The 19583-nt window shown below is 36.3% G+C and overlaps 1 protein-coding gene across 7 annotated transcripts in view; it reads left to right on the top strand.

Moving 5' to 3' along the window:
• The window catches only part of LOC102904650 (uncharacterized), a 32336-nt gene extending 14116 nt beyond the window's left edge, over positions 1 to 18220 (top strand). The window contains exons 8-16 of one of the 7 annotated variants that reach the window (XM_076570279.1): positions 1022 to 1072; positions 2108 to 2207; positions 3070 to 3145; positions 5892 to 5962; positions 6402 to 6509; positions 9531 to 9584; positions 11418 to 11675; positions 15109 to 15322; positions 17678 to 18220. The gene's annotated coding sequence lies outside the window, so the exon portion shown is untranslated. Of the gene's footprint in view, positions 1 to 1018; positions 1073 to 1968; positions 2055 to 2107; positions 2208 to 3069; positions 3146 to 5891; positions 5963 to 6401; positions 6510 to 9530; positions 9585 to 11417; positions 11676 to 15108; positions 15323 to 17677 lie in introns of all 7 variants that reach the window. The other 6 variants (XM_076570280.1, XM_076570278.1, XM_076570275.1 and 3 more) reach the window with 6 other exon arrangements.
• Positions 18221 to 19583: the final 1363 nt, after the last annotated feature.

Raw genomic sequence — 19583 nt, 5'->3', positions numbered from 1 at the left:
TACAGTCATATCCTATTTGATAATATAATGACAGTGTGTTGTCACAAAGGGATCTCGTTTATATTGACACTCATCAATTGATGTTTTTTCTGTATTGTTTTCTAATTAAATTCCAGGAGATACTTTTAAAGCATTCTGTGAATTAAAGATTACATCATTGCTATAGATGTTTATTTACCTCAATATTATTTTTCTCCATTTTCATTCATGCCACTCACAGTCAGTGTTATCCTCACATTAGAGGGTCTGCTCAGCTGCACAGACCATCAGCCTCTATCATATATCATTGTCCATACTTTAGGTATTCATGAAAATGTCACTATACCAATTATTTTGACATATCATCAATGTTTTAGGTATAGATACATTTTTATTGATTGTTTTGGGCACAAAAAGTAGTGTCTAATATTATGACAGTTTCATGAATATCTAATATTATTGTTTTTATTCTCTGTGTTGTTTGGAAGCCTTGAAATTCCTCCATGATTTCTACATGTTTTATTTTTTATATTTTACTTTTGTTTTTTGCTATTTTCTATGACTTGACTGTTTGCTCTTAACTCTTTCTCATCTGTTGTATATTTCCAAATTGATTTGCTTCTCATTTAATATTTCTCTACCTACCTTACTACTACATTTTGACTTATATCTTTACTGTAATTCATAATTTATACTTTTGTCTATTTTTATTTAATATTCTCTTTTCAATTTATTTTCAGTTATACTAAGTATTTTTCTTTTTTGTTGATACCTGACTGTGTAGATGAACATTTAGCATATGTTCATGTTTGAACATGGAACACTTTATGATATGGGTTGTGTATAGAAGTTCTTGTTATTGTGTGTATTTTTTACATCAGTAAATCTCCATTGGAAGTATAAGCTTAACTGAGCCTCAAAATAAGAAAACCAAAAATGTATTTCATAATAACTTATTTTATCTGTTGTTGCAAAGACTTCTAGTATAGAAATGTTATTTCTAGTTTATTTTAACTATATAAATATTGATTGATTTCAGCAGAAGCAGATATACATAAAAAATCTCAAAGGAAATGAGAGTACTCAGTTATATGTATGTATTGTTAAATTTGAATTTCCATTTATTATATATTTTTATAAACAATGTACACAGGCTAAATTATGTCTTCTTCTAGAATGCATCATCATGAATAGCATTAAGATTAAACTTTTATTTTAAAACATTTAACTAGTTAGGAATATTGAATTTTCTCAGCTATTATCTACACTAACTCAGAGCTAAAAATTTCTCAGATATTTGTTCCTAATATTTTTTTCTTATTATCCCTTGTATGTCCCTTCATTTTCCCCCTTTATATTCTAGAAACGGGGGAGGGGGCACGGGGGAAGGTGATGGCGCACGCCTTTAATCCCAGAAACAGAATATTCCTAAGCACGTGAACATATGAACAATGTGGCTCTGATGTCCTGTTGTTCTGCTCCTGATAGGCATCCAGACTTTTTATTTCACTGAAAAAAAAAAAACAGTAGATCAAATCAAAATAATAATCACTGGCATGAACTCAGTTTAGAGTATAGTAGATGTGATTCTAGTTAAAATACACTATGTAGGCATCTGACACTGAACTTGTAATTTGCAGAAAACTGTTAGAAGGACCTATTGTGGGGATAGAGTGATCTGAGCTTGAGTCTCAACAAAGCCATTCAATTCCTTTGAGATTGAATAGTCTTTCAGAAGTTCTTGCCATCAAAGCAGACATAGAAGTCACAGCCAAGTTCTGCTCATTTCCTTACCCTTGACTCATTTTCCATATATGGAATATCTAGGCACTATCAGAAAGTAAGGCAATGAGTATTACAGACGTGTTTATGCTTTTCTTTGATAAAAATAAGTAATCAGAAAACACATCTTAAGTGATTAAAACAAATAATTCTGAAGCTATAGCATTATTGAAAACTACTGAAAATTATTCAACTTTTCTATTACAGTGAAAATCAGAAAAAGTGCAGATTTATATTCAGGATAAAAACCTTTCCTTCTGAAGAAAGACTTTGAAAGAACAGTGTCATAATGGGTAAAGTAAAGAGAAATAATATCTGTTTATCATATAAGTCTTTATAATCCTAGATGGATGAGGGAACATGCATTTAGAGAACCAAGACTATTAGCAACATACTCGAAAACAGACTTCACCAGGAAAGTAATGTGATTTCTTAATTTTAAACAGGTATGCTTTTTAATTTTTTTATTATGAAGAAATTTTTTATTCATTTTACATAGCAACCAAAGATCCCTCTCTCTTCCCTCCACTGCCCCCCAGCATTATCCCCCCAATCCATCCCCTATTCTCTCCTCTGACAAGATAAGGCCTGCCATGGGGAGTGAGCAGAGCCTGGTACATTCAGTTGAGGCAGGTCCAAGACCCTCCCCCTGCATCTAACTAATGGAAGCAGATACAGAGATCTACAGCTAAGCACCAGGCTGAGCTCCAGGAGTCGAATTGAAGAGAGAGAAGAGAGATTCTATCAGCAAGGGGCATAAAGATCAACCAAACAAAGCTAGTGGGAACTGTAGCTGGAGAGTTTTCTTTCTGGGTCCCGCCAAGCCCTGGCAGTCCCTTAACCCACTTATAAAATAAACATACAGAGGCTTATATTATTTAAACTGCTTGGCCATTAGCTCAGGTCTATCATTGTCTAGCTCTTACTCTTATATTCAGCCCATTTATATTAATCTAAACTTTGCCACATGGCTTGTGGCTTACTGGTACCTTACATCTTCCTTGTCCTGCAGGCAGTCTCCTCCTTCCCTTCCTATTCCCTTAATTCTCCTCTCTGTTAGTCCTGCCTATACTTCCTGTCTGACTACTGCCCAATCAGTGTTTTATTTATTAACATATTTGCCATAAAGAACATCCCACACCAGGGAACTCATGAACTTTAGACCCACAGCTGTGGAGCCTTCATGGGACTGGACTAGGCACCCTGCATAAAATGATATGCTTTTATAGTAAGAAATAAATTTATTTTACTGCATCATGATTGTAAATCTTCATGGAACAAACCCACTGCTGATATCTGTTTTACTAGGATACCATGACAGATCTTCACTTACCAGCACAACTAACTTCAATCCCCAGGCATCTTCTAATTGAAGGACGAAAAGGTAAAGATTATGTCATCAGCAAGTCATTTCAAAGACTTTTTATTAAAATTGGGGGAGTAACATATTTTACAAGAACAAAAAGTTGCATATAAAATGTTTAGTTAGTAAGGAATATAACTTATTAGGTTGTAATACACTATTAATCTTGTGAGTTTCCATTAAATTTTAAGTTGAGAGTATCATGATGAAAGCTCAAATGTAACTACATGATGGAGTGTTTGTTATCCGAGGAATTCCAAAGAATAAGCTAGTGGTATGGAAACATGACTGAGAGGTAGGAAAAGGGTGTTATAATTTTTGCCTTATCAATTATAAAAAGACATGAAAGATTGGAGGACTGGGTCTTAGCATAGCTTCTTTCATTCATAACAGATTATAATAAATACCAATGTTAGCCAAATATACTCACAATTTAATATCACAAATAATGTTGCTCCTTTCATGATACTGATATATAAGCCAAAATGAGAACATCAGGTAGAAGCAAGGGATAATAAACAATGTCATCAGCATTTTAGTTTCCTGAGGTTCCATTTACTAAATGTTCTGGTAGAGCCTTAACTATTACAATCCTATTCAGAAAGCTCTCTCCTGTGTCAACGAGTTCAAGTATATTCCATACTTTCTCCTCTGTCAGATTCAGGGTATCACATCTTATATTGGGGTCTGTGATCCATTTGGAGTTGAGTTTTATGCAGGGTGAGACAAAAGAATCTCTTTTCATTCTTCAAAATAGAGCTATGAAATTTGACCAGCACCCCTTGTTGAAGATGCTGTCTCCTTTTCAATGGCTCTTTGTCAAAAACATATGCATGTAGAAACATGGGCTCATACCTTGTTCCTCAATTCTATTTTATTGACCAATGACTTTGTTTTTAAACCAGTACCACATTGTTTTCAGTGCTATAGGTCTATAGCATAATTTGCAATCTAGAATGCTGATACCTTTATACATTCATTTATTGTTCAGAATTGTTATGGCTATCCAGGATGTCTTGTGTTTTTGTATAGAAATTATGATTAATTTTCTCAACCACTGTGAAAAATTGCATAGGAATTCTGATAAGGATTGCATTAAATATATAAAATACTTTCTTAGTAGCATGGCCATTTTCATAATATGAATCTTATCAAATCTTGAGCATGGGAGGAATTTTCATCTTCTGAAATCCTCTTCAGTTTCCTTTTTCACTGTCTTGGAGTTTTTATTGTGCCAGTTTTTCACTTCAGTATATTATAAGACATTTTATTTTCTTTGAGGTAGCTGTGAATGGAATTGTTTTGCTTACTTCTTTCTTGGTATGCTTGTCATTGTGTAGAAAGGCTACTGATTTTTTATGTTAATTTTGTATTTTGATAATGTAATGAATTTATTTATATATTGTAGGAGATTTCTAGTGGAGTCTTTTGGGTTTTATGTATAGAATTGTATCATCTGTAAATAAAGATATTTTGATATTGGCCTATATTTGGGGGGGCAGGTGTGTCTCTCCTACTAGTTTTGATATCTGGGTATAATAGGGACTTCATAAAAAGAATTTGAAAAGATTTTTTCATTTTCTATTTTGTGGAGTGATTTGAGGAGTATTGGGTATTATTTTCATTGAAGTTCTGATAGAATTATTTGCTGAGACCATATGGTTCTGGACTTCTTACTGAGAGATTTTAAATTAATGTTTATCTCATTTCATATTATTAGTCTATTTAAACTGTTAATTTCATCTTTATTTAGTTTTGTAGGCCACATATATTCATCTGTTTATTTTAGGTTTTTTCAGTTTGGTAGATTTTAAAGTATGTTGTGATTATCTGAATTTTCCAGATGTCTGATGTAATGTTTGCCCTTTTGTTTCTATTTTTATTAAATTTGAATCTTCTCTCTTTACTTTGTTTAATTTGGCTAAAAGTTTGTCAATCTGTTTTTTCTTTTCAAAAGAACCAACTAATTCTTTTGTATTTTATAATTTCTGTTGGTAAATTTCAAACCTTATTTTGATTATGTCTTTTCATTTTCCTTTTTGAGTGTTGCTTGATATCATTTTCCCTAGGCTTCTGGATACATCATTAATTTATTAAATTCAAATCCCTTGAATATCTGCATGTCCTCTTAGTATAGCCATTGTGCCTTATAGATTTTTTTATGATGTGTATTAATATTCATTCACTTCTAAGAATTTTAAACTTTATTCTTGAATTTAATTAACTATGTTTAGTGGGATCATAACCTTGGAATCATTTAGTCAAATACTTGGTCTTATTTTTACATGAATATTATGTATACTTATGACACAGCTTGGCTACAGCACAAGTAATATGATAATTGACTATATTTCCAAACTCCAGTAACTTTTCCCCCAGAGAAATCCTACATTAATTTACCAGTTTAGTTCTATATGGAATTCTGTCTTATTTAGGGATATTAGCACATAATTGAATTTATGTCTTTTTAAGTTTTTGTAAGCAATACTCTAAATGGGAGGTAATGTGGAATGAACATCTGACATATCTTCATATTTTGAATATGGAACCTTTTGTGATCCAAGTCACTGATGTACTTGCTAACTATATTTTCTGTATATGTGCAGTTAAAGGTTAAGCTCAATTGAGCACTAAAGTTAGAAAGACAAACATTCTTTTCCATAAAAATAAATTTTAAGCTTTATTTTTGGATATACAGACTTCTTTCCAATGCTATTCTTCATTTTGTTTTCTGTCTTTTTTTTTCAAATTCATAAACAATCAACAGAGGCTGAATTACAAAAGAAATCAGTGAAAAGTCAAAACAATCTTGAGAACAATAAAAATACTCAACTATCTGTAAGTCAATGTTAAATTTGAGTTGCTACTTAGATATTTTCTTTTGTGAAATAATATATCATAGGCTCAATGAAGTTTTCTTATGTATATGCCTTTATATTGATTTGTCATAATTAAAATTAATTTTAAAAATATTTAATTTTTAGAAACTTAGAACTTTCTTAGATTCGTCTTTAAGTTTTTATCCTGTACACTTCCTTTCTTTGAAAATTTTTAATGAGAAGGACATGAATATATGAACAATGAAGTACTTATCATCAAGTTATTCTATAACTTTTTAAAATTTGTGTCTTGTAACATTTTGTATGCCTGTGTTTTTCTAAGTTTGGAAAACATGTTTCTTTTGGTTTCAATAATATTTCTTCAAAATAGGAAATCTTCTATGATAAACTCCTTGAAAAAAATTCATGGAATTCACTATTGATATTTACTTTGTCAGAATAACATCATGGATCTGCAACCAAGGCATAGTCCTCATTCATCAATGAGACTAATTCCAAGATTCACAGATCTTAATTCAGGAGAAGCTAAGACTCCTATGTCATCAGTAAGTCATTGAACACATTTTTTTTTTAAATCAGGGAACACAATATATTTTGCTAGCCCAAAAATTGCATATCAAATGTGTAGTGTGGGTTCAGATTTATTCAGTGATAAGGTATTATACAGCTTATGAAATTTCAGTAACATTTTAGGCTGTTATTGTCAAGATGAATGCTGCATAAGAATTATATGGTAAATTATTTTTATCTGGATAATTTCAAGAAGTAAGAATTTGGATAGAAAATGGGAAATTATTAAAATGATAGCTACAGCACAGGAACAGATGAAGACAGAGCCTCACGCATGGCACACACTAGAATTCCCTAAAAACAACATTGGAAGCCATGATACACAAACAAGACTTGTAGATTAAAAATAAGTAAGTTAAAAGTAAAAAGAAATGTCAGACAAATCGTTCAGAGACAACAACAGCAAAATGTGTTGGCCATCTACTGCTGGGAAGAGGTCCTTGCTTTAAAAAAAGGTTTGTCTGTCCAATGAGAATCCACTGGAGAAAACTATTTTCACTTGCGAGTGGTTGTCAATTGGAGATAGCCTCTGGGTTAGAAATGGTGGCTTACGTTCATTTCTCTCAGTGCTGGTACTCCATCTAGTGCAGACCTGTTCAGGCCCTATGCAAGCTGCCAGAGTCTCTGTGAGTTCACATGTGTATCAGTCCTTCTGTTTTTAGAAGGACTTGTTTCCTTGGTGTCCTCCATCCTCTCTGGCTCCTACATTCTTTCTACCTCCTATTCCACAGGGTTCCCTGAATTTTGAGGGGAGGGAGTTCATGGAGACCTCCATGGGTGTTCAGAGGTCTCTCATTCTCTGCCTAATATCTAGCTATGGTCTCTATATTTGTTCCCATCTACTGCAGGAGGAAGTTTTTCTGATGATGGCTGAATAAGAACAGATCTATGAGTGTAGCAGAATACTGCTAGGAGTCACTTTGTCTACATCCCTTTTATATTTGGTTTTCCCTTAGGTTCTGTCTCCAGCCTATCTAACTTCAGGTTTTTGATGACCAGAGAGGTATCAGGGATAAGTTCCAGACCACAGAGTGGATCTTAAATCCAATCAGATATTGGGTGTTACTCCCACAAGCTTGGTGCCACTTTTGGACTAGCACATCTTCCATGCATGTCACCATTGTAGCCTAAGGGGTGGTGTTTTCCTTTCTCCTTCAGTAGTATGCAGATTTGTGGTGATATATTGTTCACACCAATATATTGTGTACCTCATAGTATACCCTAATAAACTTATCTAGGAATTAGAGGACAGATTCAGCCACTAGATTAGACACAGAGGGTAGACAGTGGTACCACACACGCCTTTAATACTATCACTTGGGAGACAGAGATCCATCTGGATCTCTGTGAGTTCAAGGCCACACTAGGAACAGAGCCAGGCATGGTGGCACATGCCTTTAATCCCAGCACTTGAAATCTCATATCTTTGCTTATTGAAGGACACACAACTTTAATCTCAGGAAGTGATGGCAGGAAGCAGAAAGGTGTATAAGGTGTGTGGATCAGAAACTAGAGGCTTTGAGCAGCTCAGCTGAGATCTATTCAGGTGAGGACTCAGAGGCTTTCAGTCTGAGGAAACAGGATCAGTTGAGGAGTTGGTGAGGTGAGGCTGGCTGTGGCTTGTTCTGTCTCTCTGATCTTTCAGCATTCACCCGAATATCTGGCTCCAGGTTTTCTATTAATAAGATCATTTAGCAATTTGTGTTTCACAGATTATTTTCTAGTACAATGAACACTAGTCTAATAACTAGCTACATCCTGCATTTGGTTTGATTTTTGACCCAATTTATTCAGTGTTTTTAAGAGATCATGGAATGAAGTCTGTGACAACAAATCACATTACATAATATATACATTATATAAAAATATATATCAGTTTTCATATTGACAGTGTATGTAACTCATCATTATAAACTGTCTTCTGGATTAGAACCTGAAAGTCACATGTAATAAATTATTCGTTCACTAAAGTGATTTAATTACAACTTTTTTCTCACCTTTCCTGTTTCCCTCTTGCATGGATTAATAGTCCTTTCTTGGGTTTTCAAGTTATAACTCACTTAATATTCTTTTTCTGTTGCTGCTCATGTTTCACACTATTCCATCTGCCTAAGTCACTCTACAAATCTCAGCTCTATCTTTCCCTCTTGGAATATCATGCCTGAAAACTTTCACCAATAGCTTTTAATAATCTTAAGCACCTTGCATTTTCCAGGACCTCAGTATTTACTGAGAAAAATAAATAGTGACTATTTAAACTAAGATGATTGCAAAAGTTTAACGTACCTAACCAGGAGTAAAAGGAATAATTTTGAAAAGCAAATAAAGTTTTGCTGGTAAAGCCAAAGTAGAAAAAAATCATGTAAAGCATTAATTTAATTCAAAAGAGAGGCCTAGCATTCAGGGGGGAAAAGAGTGAAGGAAAACTTCTCAAAGTCAACTGAACCTTAAAAGGAGCAAGGAAAGTTAGCACCACAGTGACCAAATGAATGAAAAGTTATATCAGGAAAATGACTGTAGTGTTTAGCAGGCTGTTTAAATTTTCTGTTTTGAAGTAATGAATGGTATACATGGTGAATTCATATGTGTGTGTGTGTGTGTGTGTGCGTGTGTGTTGTTTTTTTACATTTAACTTTAGTTTTAAATTTTTAAAAAATATTGGCCATAGATAGATAGATAGATATGGTGGATACAATTTTGACTAAATCTCCCAATTCTGTTGCCTTAAAGCTAAGAAATATTTGGCATCTGTAAAGGGTTATATTGAAGTTTTAGATAATGGGAATTATCTCCTAAAGTAAAGTTTTCAGCTAAAGATAAATAAGCTGAATTGAAATTCTCAAATGGGAAAATAAAAAAAATAATATTTTTATTGCAGATCTTAGAAAAAATAGTACTTATTATTGCAGATTTAAAAAATTTTGGCTAATATTAAATCTGTGTTGTTTTCTTTAATGTTTGTGGTATAACTAAATACATTTATTTATTACGAACAGTGGCATTCAAGATGATCAAATTATGTGTGATGGAAGCAAAATAACCAGCCATTGGTATGTAAATATTACATTTAAAAGACTAACGTTACAATGTTTTTGTTTTTGTTTTTGTTTTAAATACTGTAGCATAGAGCAAATAGCACTAATGTTTTTTAAACTTCTCCATGGGATAGAAAGGTAATAATTTCATACTTTATTTATTTTTTTTTTTTTTTTTTTTTTTTTTTTGGTTTTTCGAGACAGGGTTTCTCTGTGTAGCTTTGCGCCTTTCCTGGAGCTCACTTGGTAGCCCAGGCTGGCCTCGAACTCACAGAGATCCGCCTGCCTCTGCCTCCCGAGTGCTGGGATTAAAGGCGTGCGCCACCAACGCCCGGCCATACTTTATTTTAAATATCCTTAAATGATAAATGTTCCTTCTAGAAGAGCTATAGTTACTGTTAGGCTAGAAACAATAAACTTTAAGGTAAGTAACAGGTTATTGTTATCAAATAGATTTAATTCACCTTCTTTGCTTTGTATCCACATATGTTAATAAGTAGAAGACTGAGTTGTGAGGTATATTGAATCAAAGACAGTAAAAAATATACAGAGGCATTCTTTCTTTGAATTAATTAACTTTACATCCTGGCTGTGGTTTCCCTTCCCTCCTCCCAGCCCCTCTCCCCAACTCTCCCTCTGTTCCTACCCCCAATGCACTCCTCCTCCATTTCTGTTCAGGATAGGGCAGGTCTCCCATTGATATCAACAAAACGTGGCATATCAAGTCGCAGCAAGACAAAGCACCTCCCCATGTGTTAAGGCTAGGCAAGGTGATCCGGTGTGAGGAAAGGAGTCCTAAAAGCCAGTACCAGAGTCAGAGACAGCCCCTGCTATTAGGGGTTCCAAAAGATCATCAAACTATATAATTGTAGCATAAACAGTGCCTACATGAGTCCTGTGCGGGCTCCCTGGTGGTTGAGTCAGTCTCTGTGAGCCCCTATGAGCTCAGGTGACTTGATACTGTGGGTCTTATGGTGTCCTTGACCCTTCTGGCTGCTACAGTCCTTTCTCCCCCTCTTCTGCAGGATTCCCTGAGCTCTGCCTAATGTTTGGCTGTGGGTTCCAGAGGCAGTCTTAAAAGTAAAACTATGTTAAGGCTCCCCATCTTCCTCAAAGACATCAAACCACTTTGTCAGCTATACTGTTTAATTAAAGTAGATACTTTGCTGAATTTTATAATTGGATTTTGACTCTATCATGGTGATAAAAATTTCTCGCATTTGTCAAATTTTATGGTGGATCAATGTGAAATTTGGAAATTATCTTACATTTTCCAGTTATTTCAAATTATTATACTTAGAACTCTGAAGTTCTGCTCTCTCCCTTGCTTTGAGCAAACCTGGCTTCATTTTTGTGGGCTCCTTCAGATTTTGGTTACCCCAAATCCCAGTGAAAAAGGAGGGAACATAAAAGACTATATGAGAAAATACCTTAGTGCAGATAGAGGAGACACTCCCCCCCCCAACACCTTTGTTTTGGAAGAACTAAAAGTTACAGTTCTAAAGATGGCTTTTAATGTTACATATCACTAACAGAGCGTTTCTTTTATAACAGTTGTATAGGAGTTAGAAGTATGAGTTAGCAAAGCATACATGGAAGAAAAAGCTCAAAATGAGGAATGCCCCATTTAAAATTTTAAAAAATAAAAGAAGGCATATCGTTTTTACTTAGAAATAAATGAAACATTTCCCCCTAAACTTTCCATGACCTCTTATAACAAACTAAGCACATAAAGATTTTATGAAATAAGTTCTTCAGTATTTTCAACAGTCAACTCATAAAGACTATTGGGAAAAATAGATCTTTATTATGAAAACAGTTATCTTTAATGTTCAACTCTCATTAAAGGTTGCAGCAAACAGGAAGAAACGTGCAAGCAATGAAACGGAAGATGCAACACACTCCTACGGTTGTGCAGCATCCTCTGCCGCTCCTGGTCCTCCGAGGCTTCTGTTGTCGCTGCTATCGTTGCTGCAACTACTCCCGCTGCTGCAGCCCCTGCTGCCTCTACTGCTGTTGCTCCTGGTGCTGCACTGGACAGTTCTGCTGTTCCTGTTGTTGTTGGTGCTGCTGCTGCTCTAGACGCTGCCATTGCTGTTCCTCCAGGTACTCCTGCGTTTACTACTGCTGCTGGTGCTGGTGCAGCCCTGGATCCTCCTGATGCTTCCTTTGCTGCACCCGCTGCTGCTGCTGCTGCTGCTGCTGCTGCTGCTGCTGCTGCTGCTGCTGCTACAAAAAGTGGATTGATTTGTAGCTTGATTTTTTCGCCTTGCCCACAATCAGGACAAATCTTTGTCACCCGCCAGTCCCACAGCCGCTCAGACCCAACCAAGTAAACACAGAGACTTATTTTGCTTACAAACTGCATGGCCGTGGCAGGCTTCCTGCTAACTGTCCTTATCTTGCTAACTGTGCTTTTATCTTAAATTAGTCCATTTCCATACATCTATACCTTGCCATGTGGCTGGTGGCTTACTGGCGTCTTCACATGCTGCTGGTCATGGCGGCGGCTGCAGCCTCTCTGGTCATGGCGGCCTCTGCAGCGTCTCCTTCTGCCTTTCTGTCCTTTTATTTCTCCTCTCTGTTAGTCCCGCCTATCTTTCCTGCCTAGCCACGGCTGATCAGGTTTTATTTATTGACCAATTAGAACAACTTGACATACAGACCATCCCCCAGCACAGCCAAGTGCAGACCATCTCAAACACCTGCACTCAGGCCCATGGTCCTAATCATCCTCTATACGGACCTGCTGGGTAACGCCACAAGGAACCTGAGAATGGGCTCCCACAGGACCTACAGAACATCCCACAGCATTGATTCTACAAGGAAAGCATGTGGAAGCAAGAAAGCAGCAACCCCACGTTGAGGAGGCAGAAGAACATGATGGGTAAACTAGGAAGATTTAAAACTAGGTATTGTTCCTGCCTGTTGAATGAATTCTACTTCTTGATAATTTCCATACCTAACTTGGTTTTACTAGGGATAATCCTGAATGGGAAGACATCAAACAAACAAACAAACAAACAACAACAAATAACTAAAAAAATAAATAACAAAATTATGTACCATTGTGTCCCATTAATATTGATGCATTTTGTTTAAAAGATAATAACCAAGGTTGTCAAAAATGTGAGGCAAAACAAACGTGGGAACCAGTGTGTATAATATAGTAGCAATGATTCACACAATTCCAAAGTATCACTGTTTTTATCTAACAATTTCATTTTGAGGATGAGTTCTTTTAGATTAGGAAAATATTGCTTTTAAACACAACCACAGACATTCTGAAAAACAATATTGTCTATCATAGGCAAAATAGAAAAGATGCAAACATATGTGATACATATTAAACAAAGTTGAAGAATAATATACAGAATTTGAATGCATATGTAGATGTATGTTCAAGAAACAAGGGTATTTATTTAAGCATCATCAGATTATAGTGTTACACTTAAAATAACCATCAGTAAGGAATTAGATTACCAAATCCATATAAAATGTAGTATGTGAATATTTAAGAAAATGAGTTTCAATCTATACTGTACTCACAATTTTGCCAGTAAAATATTCCAGAGACATGGATTTTGATAGCACATCTGAAGCAAATTTTGTTCTAAAACTACATCTGGAGAGTTGCAAAAGGAAGCTGCTTGCTAGAATGGAATTCTACTTCCTAATTAACAAAACTATTAGTTGTTAATCTGTCTGTTTCTTCTCAGTGCTCCTGTGTTGATAATTGAAACCACAAATTAGTCTTGCTGTTGCTGTGAGGATTATACCCAAGGAAAATGTCAATAAATGTTTCTGTTATCTATTATCTGTTGATATGCAATGGCCTAATTTTAGTTTGAAGTTTACTATCAGCTATCAGAGTAGTTATGCCTACTTTCTTTGTTTCTAATCACTTGGTAGGTTGATTTTCACCCTTTGTCCATGAGTTCCTTTACCAGTATTTCATGGAGACCTCAGATCATTGGATGCACTTTTGTTAATGCAATAAGCCAATCTAGATTTTATTTATTGATGTGTTTGGCTTACTTAAGTGTAAAGTTATTGTTGAAGATCTTTATTAATAACTGAACTTTTATTGCCTGATTTTCTGGTGTATTGCATTATTATTAGCTTCATCATTCTCCCCAGTTAGCCTCAGGGCCTGTGCTGATTTATTTTGTGGGACATGATGGATTCATTCCAACTCTTTGTTCAGATACTGCTCCTAAGGTATTTATTCTTTCCTGTGTCCCATAATTGGGACTCCTTCTCTTTCCTCTGTGTACAGTATTTATTAAGTGCAGGCTGTGAGGTCACGTTGAGAAATTAGCCCTTCATATTGAGATCATTCTTTTTGACTCTTTGCTATGCCCTAGATCCTCCACTTTTTCCTTTATCTAAGAAACAGCCTGTGTCTGAGCAACGGAATCACTTTTTCATCTTGGTTTCTAGCTACATTTTGTCGCCTCTTTCAATAATATTATTTTTTCTCTCTCTCTATTTTAACACAATCTTCATTGAAATAAAAGTCCATCACTTTACGCCTCTTTTTCATTCCTCTCTCCCCTCCCAGCAACCCTACCTCAAACCCATCTGATCTCCTTTTAAGTTGATAGCATCTTCTTCACTGCTATTGTTACATACATATATGTATTTTGTATGTATGTATGTGTTTATGCAAATTTATATTGGTCTCCCTTCACTCAAGTGAGCAAACAGCTACCACATTTCTTCTAAGAGCTTTGAATCTCCTTGGAATTCTATTGGAACTCATGCCATTCTAAAAGGAACTTTCAGAAATCCTTTTGAGATGAACTCATTATCTTGGCTTCCCATTTAGGCCAACTATGACAATGTTTTAGACCAGGACTCTAAGGTTCACCAGAAAATTTGTGACCTTGCCTTAGAATTTTCTGAATTCTTACATCCATGGTCCTTTTACGAGTGTGGATTCCCAGTGGCATCTGGGTTTGATCTCATTAGAAGTCATTCACACTGCCATTTTTTTTTTTAACAATTTGTACATGGGTAGTGTAAAAACTAGAAACCAGTATTTGCACACAGTAAATGTTGGCTCTTCTGTGTTACATGGATTTTTAACTTGTGTATCAAGTAAATTTAATATTCAGCTGTTAGGTAGCTTCCTCTAAGCTTCATTACCTTTATAATTTCCAGTCAGTCTCTTTGTGGTCCATGAGCTCCCTCTAGCAATAACTTTGGATCTTTTGTGGCTCTTTCTTTTAAAGATACAGAACATATCACATTTAAAGGCTGAAGATGTGGCTCATGTGTTAGAGCATGTACCTAACAAATGGAAAGATCTGGTTTTGATGTCCAAGTGCCTCAGATGTAAACAATTTTGCAAGTCAAATTTTGTGCTGGCATAATACAATTGATACTGATGAAGACTTGAGATTCTAGTATCACTTAATTACTGTATATTTGTATTTTCTCTTACTCACTGACTTAAAACTACAGTCATCAAACACCTGCATTAGCTGAGTACAATTGTTTTTGACATTGTTTTGTTTTGCTTTTAATGTTTCAGGCACAAACAACAACTAAACCATACTCAGAATTCTTGAGAGTCACACAGCTTCAACAATAAATGTGATGGAAACCAAAATTAGAAGCCTTAAATCTACACTCTCTAAATAAAAAGTTAGCAGAGGAGCATTAAGTGCATTGGAACTGGAATGATCTAAGTACCTCCATCATGAAGAATTAAGCATTAGAAAATCACTTCAATATTACCTAAACAAGTAAGGAAAACACATATATGTAGAAAGCCCAATAAGTTTATTAATTTGTCTCTAAAATTAATTTTTAGCAAAGAACTATTTGTGAAATTCCTATAAGAATTTTTTAGACAAAGTGAATGTTAGTTATGTGATATAAATTTGGGAAATAATACTATTGCATAAACTTATTTTTAAATGATCACTCTTATAGATTAGGATATTTGATATTTTCTGCTTTTTATTACACTTGATAATTTCATATACTTAGTCAAATCAGGTATATATTCACCTGTGTATTTTTGAAACTTTCTAATTAAGACAGTGATATTTACATAAAACCTTTGTAAGCATTATCATAAAGATAAATATTGAATGTTGAACTACCTTTAAAATATTATAGCTTAAAAAAAGGGTACAAGTACCACCACCACTACTTCACCAGGCATACATATTCTGACAGTTGGTAGATAATTTTCTTTGCTGTGAACTTTGATTGTACCACTAGAGGGAGCCAGGAGACAAACTGTTCTTTCGAGTTTCTTTTTTTTTTTTTATTTTATTTTACAATACTATTCAGTTCTACATAACAGCCACAGATTCCCTTGTTCTCCCCCTTCCTGCCCCCTTCCCCTTCCCCCCAGCCGCCCCCCCCCCATTTCCACCACCACCAGATCAAGGCCACCCCGGAGGACTGAGATCGACCTGATAGACTCAGTCCAGGCAGAACCAGTCCCCTCCTCCCAGATTGAGCCAAGTGTCCCTGTATAAGTCCCAGGTTTCAAACAGCTTTCTCATGCAGCGAGCCCAGGACCTGGTACCACTGCCTAGATGCCTCCCAAACAGATGAAGCCAATCAACTGTCTCGCCTATTCAGAGGGCCTGATCCAGTTGGGGGCCCCTCAGCCTTTGGTTCATAGTTCATGTGTTTCCATTTGTTTGGCTATTTGTCCCTGTGCTTTATCCAACCTTGATTTCAACAATTCTCGCTCATATAAACCCTCCTCTTTCTCGCTAATTAGACTCCCAGCACTCCACCCGGGGGCCTAGCCGTGGATGTCTGCATCCAGATTCCTCAGTTCTTGGATGGGGTTTCTGACACAACTATTAGGGTGTTTGGCCATCCCAAGTTTCTATACTCTTCACAAAGGCATTCTGTGGTATAGGGAAAGACTAATATGGGGGAACGGTGCAGAAGAAAGCCTAGATCAGAAGCAATGTTTAAAAATTGTTGAGTGTGAAGATATTGGAAGCTATATTGGCGATTTCCACTGTGCTGCCTTGGTGTTGAGGAAATGATGCCACAGTGTCTTAAGCTTCTTTGGTTCTTTTTCATTAACAGCCCCACATCACATTCTAGTAGGAGTTTGTTGTGAATTATTCCCCAGTGCCAAATGTTTAATTATACTCAGCTAATACATGAGGTGCACATAAGGGAAAGCAAATCTTTTCAAATCATGTCAAAAGGTGATATTTGTAAAATCTACTAACCGGTTTACAAATATCGTATGACCTCTTCTTGGAAGGCATGAGGACTGCAGTGATGACAGACACACAGATGACCATTCTACTCATCCCAGCTTTGTGGGGCAGTGAGTGGAACTGGGGTAACTTACAGGAGCTTGAGTAAACTCTTACTCACAGTAACATGGGGAACTTACAGGGAGCTACAGCAACCACAAAAAAAGATTCTTTCTCTTTGTGCAATGATTAATTGTCTATACGTTCTCATGGAGAAGTAAGGACTCATGAGGCCCCAACTCCATATGAAAATAAGGGGCCCGGTGTGTCAACAATTCTGGTGCAGATAATTACATCTGCTAAGAGTTTAAGAGGGCAAAAGCCATATCTTGTTCAAAGGACAGAGTGGTATAATAGTGAAATCCACATATTCCTAGATGTTTCCTATTAGCTTGTCAAGTGAATATGTTTAAGCATGACATCATGATGTTATCACAAATTTTCATGTAATAAATCCCTTTAATAAAAAAAGTGAACATCCAGGACCTTATGTTACTCTTTACATATTTTATTGCATATTTCAATAACATCATGAAGAACATTATAAACATATTTAGTCTTGATAAAAGGAGTCTTATTGGTCAAGATGCACATCATTGATGGCTATACCCATCCCTCCTTCTTTAAAAATCTAGTTTCATATTTGGAATACCTCTAGAATCACATGAACTATCTTTGGGAAAATTTCATGCCCACAAATGCATACAGTTGGTACACTCAGCAGCACCTTCACTGTTAGCATGGCATTTCCATGAAAATTTAATTTAGTCTCATGGCAGTATTGTTAAAATGCAAGTAATGTAATAGACCTTCAGGAGAAATGGCAGCTTTAAATTTTACTCTTTCCAGTCTTTGCAGGAGTAATGAGAATTTAGAGAAGAACAGGAAAAAGCTTCACATGAAAATGCAGCACAGCAGATCTACAGGAAATGCACAAAGCTTGAGGCCGTTCACAGAGTGCTCTTCTGCTGGTTATTTTGATAGCATCCCAGGACCCAGAATAAGTCTCCTCCGGGGAGAAAACCTGACAGCATCTTCCTCAGACTCTCCACGATCAACCAGGGACCTGGAAGACTGCCTAGGAATGGTTAGCTATGCTTCCCGTTGTACAGTTCTGTGCAGTTCTTGTTTTCAACTTGGTTAACTATTAGGCTTTGCAGTTGACCCCTCCTAAGTTAAGACAAGAGCGAATCATGATAAAGAAGAAAAGTAGAGGGATTAGAGAGAGGGCTCCACTGGGAAACTGTGCTAATGTGCCAGTGCAAGGGCATAAGTTCAGATTTCCAACACGCACCTAAAAGTTTGGCATAGTGCCTGTCACTGTAGTGATGGAGAATGGGTGGAGACAGGGGGATCCTGTGGTTCTAAGTCAGGCTAGTCTTGAATAAACTGTGAGCTCTAGGTTCAGTGTGGAACCTTGTTTAAAAAAAATAAAGCAGAAAAGTGAGAGAAAGATAGTGGAAGTAAGCTACCCCTACAGAAGTACATGCACTGATGAGTGCCACCCCATACATTATTAGTACACACGTATGTAGTGGGTAGCCATTCCAGCTTGGATCTGGAAGTTCCAACCCCCATTGAGACTCTGGCAACTGTCACAAATACGAGGCGGGGCGAGGAGAGGTGCCTGGAGACCCAAGAGCTGGATGGGCCAGCGCTCTCTCTGTGCACTCTCTCTGTGCCAGGATGCTGAATGGTGAAGATGGACTGTGCAGAGAGAGTGCACAGAGAGAGCGCTGGCCCATCCAGCTCTTGGGTCTCCAGGCGCCTCCCCTCGCCCCGCCTCGTATTTGTGACAGTTGCCAGAGTCTCAATGGGGGTTGGAACTTCCAGATCCAAGCTGGAATGGCTACCCACTACACACGTACACACACACACACACACACACACACACACACACACACACACACACACAAACATACACACACATACACTACATGGAAAAGAGAGAGAGAAAGAAAGAGAGAAAACAAAATTAGAATAACTTGGAGATGTCTTGGTGTTCTTATTTCTATGAGACATCATTTACAAACTTTATACACATGTAAGTGAATTTAAACATTTTTAAATGTATGTAAAATTGGAATGCAAATTGCTTTTAGGAAATGATTATTCCTAAACAGACGAATTGGCTCAGTGTGTAGAGGCCTGTGTTGTGATGTCTGATGACTGTTCAATTTTCAAAGCCCACATGTGAAAGGAGAGAACAAGTTGACCCATCAGTTGTCAACTGACCTAGACAAATGCTCCATGACATGTGTATGTGTACACCCAGATACAGATACACACAAAATGAACACATAGACACACAGATGCATAAATGAACAGACATGAATGAAAGGGATGATTCCTGCACATAAGTCTACGTATGCTTTGACATGCTGTGGCTTACTTTCTAAGCAACTTTTGCTTGGCCATGCAACATTTTGCTGAATCTTACTTTTAGGTTTCATGTTCCAGCTTAATTTCAAGATGATGTGTCCTATGCACTAGGAGCCATCATATACTTTTGTTTTGTCCCCACTAGATGTTATGACCTTGCAGTTACAAGTTATGTACCTAACATGAGGAGATATATCTTTAGGTTCTGTGTATAAAGAATCATTGTCTGATCACTGAAAAAAAATATATCGTGCTGAGAATTGAGGATATAATCTGTTGTTGTAAGCACACTCTTCTGCCACTGAACTAGAATTATTTAATTGATGTAAAGGTTATAAATGACATCTGACTTTTTTTCAAATGCAACATGAGTCCCAATTGA

This window comes from Peromyscus maniculatus, chromosome 4 (genome assembly GCF_049852395.1).
Source record: "Peromyscus maniculatus bairdii isolate BWxNUB_F1_BW_parent chromosome 4, HU_Pman_BW_mat_3.1, whole genome shotgun sequence".
In the NCBI taxonomy this organism is placed as follows: Eukaryota; Metazoa; Chordata; class Mammalia; order Rodentia; family Cricetidae; genus Peromyscus; species Peromyscus maniculatus.
This window is presented reverse-complemented; position numbering and strand designations above follow the sequence as displayed.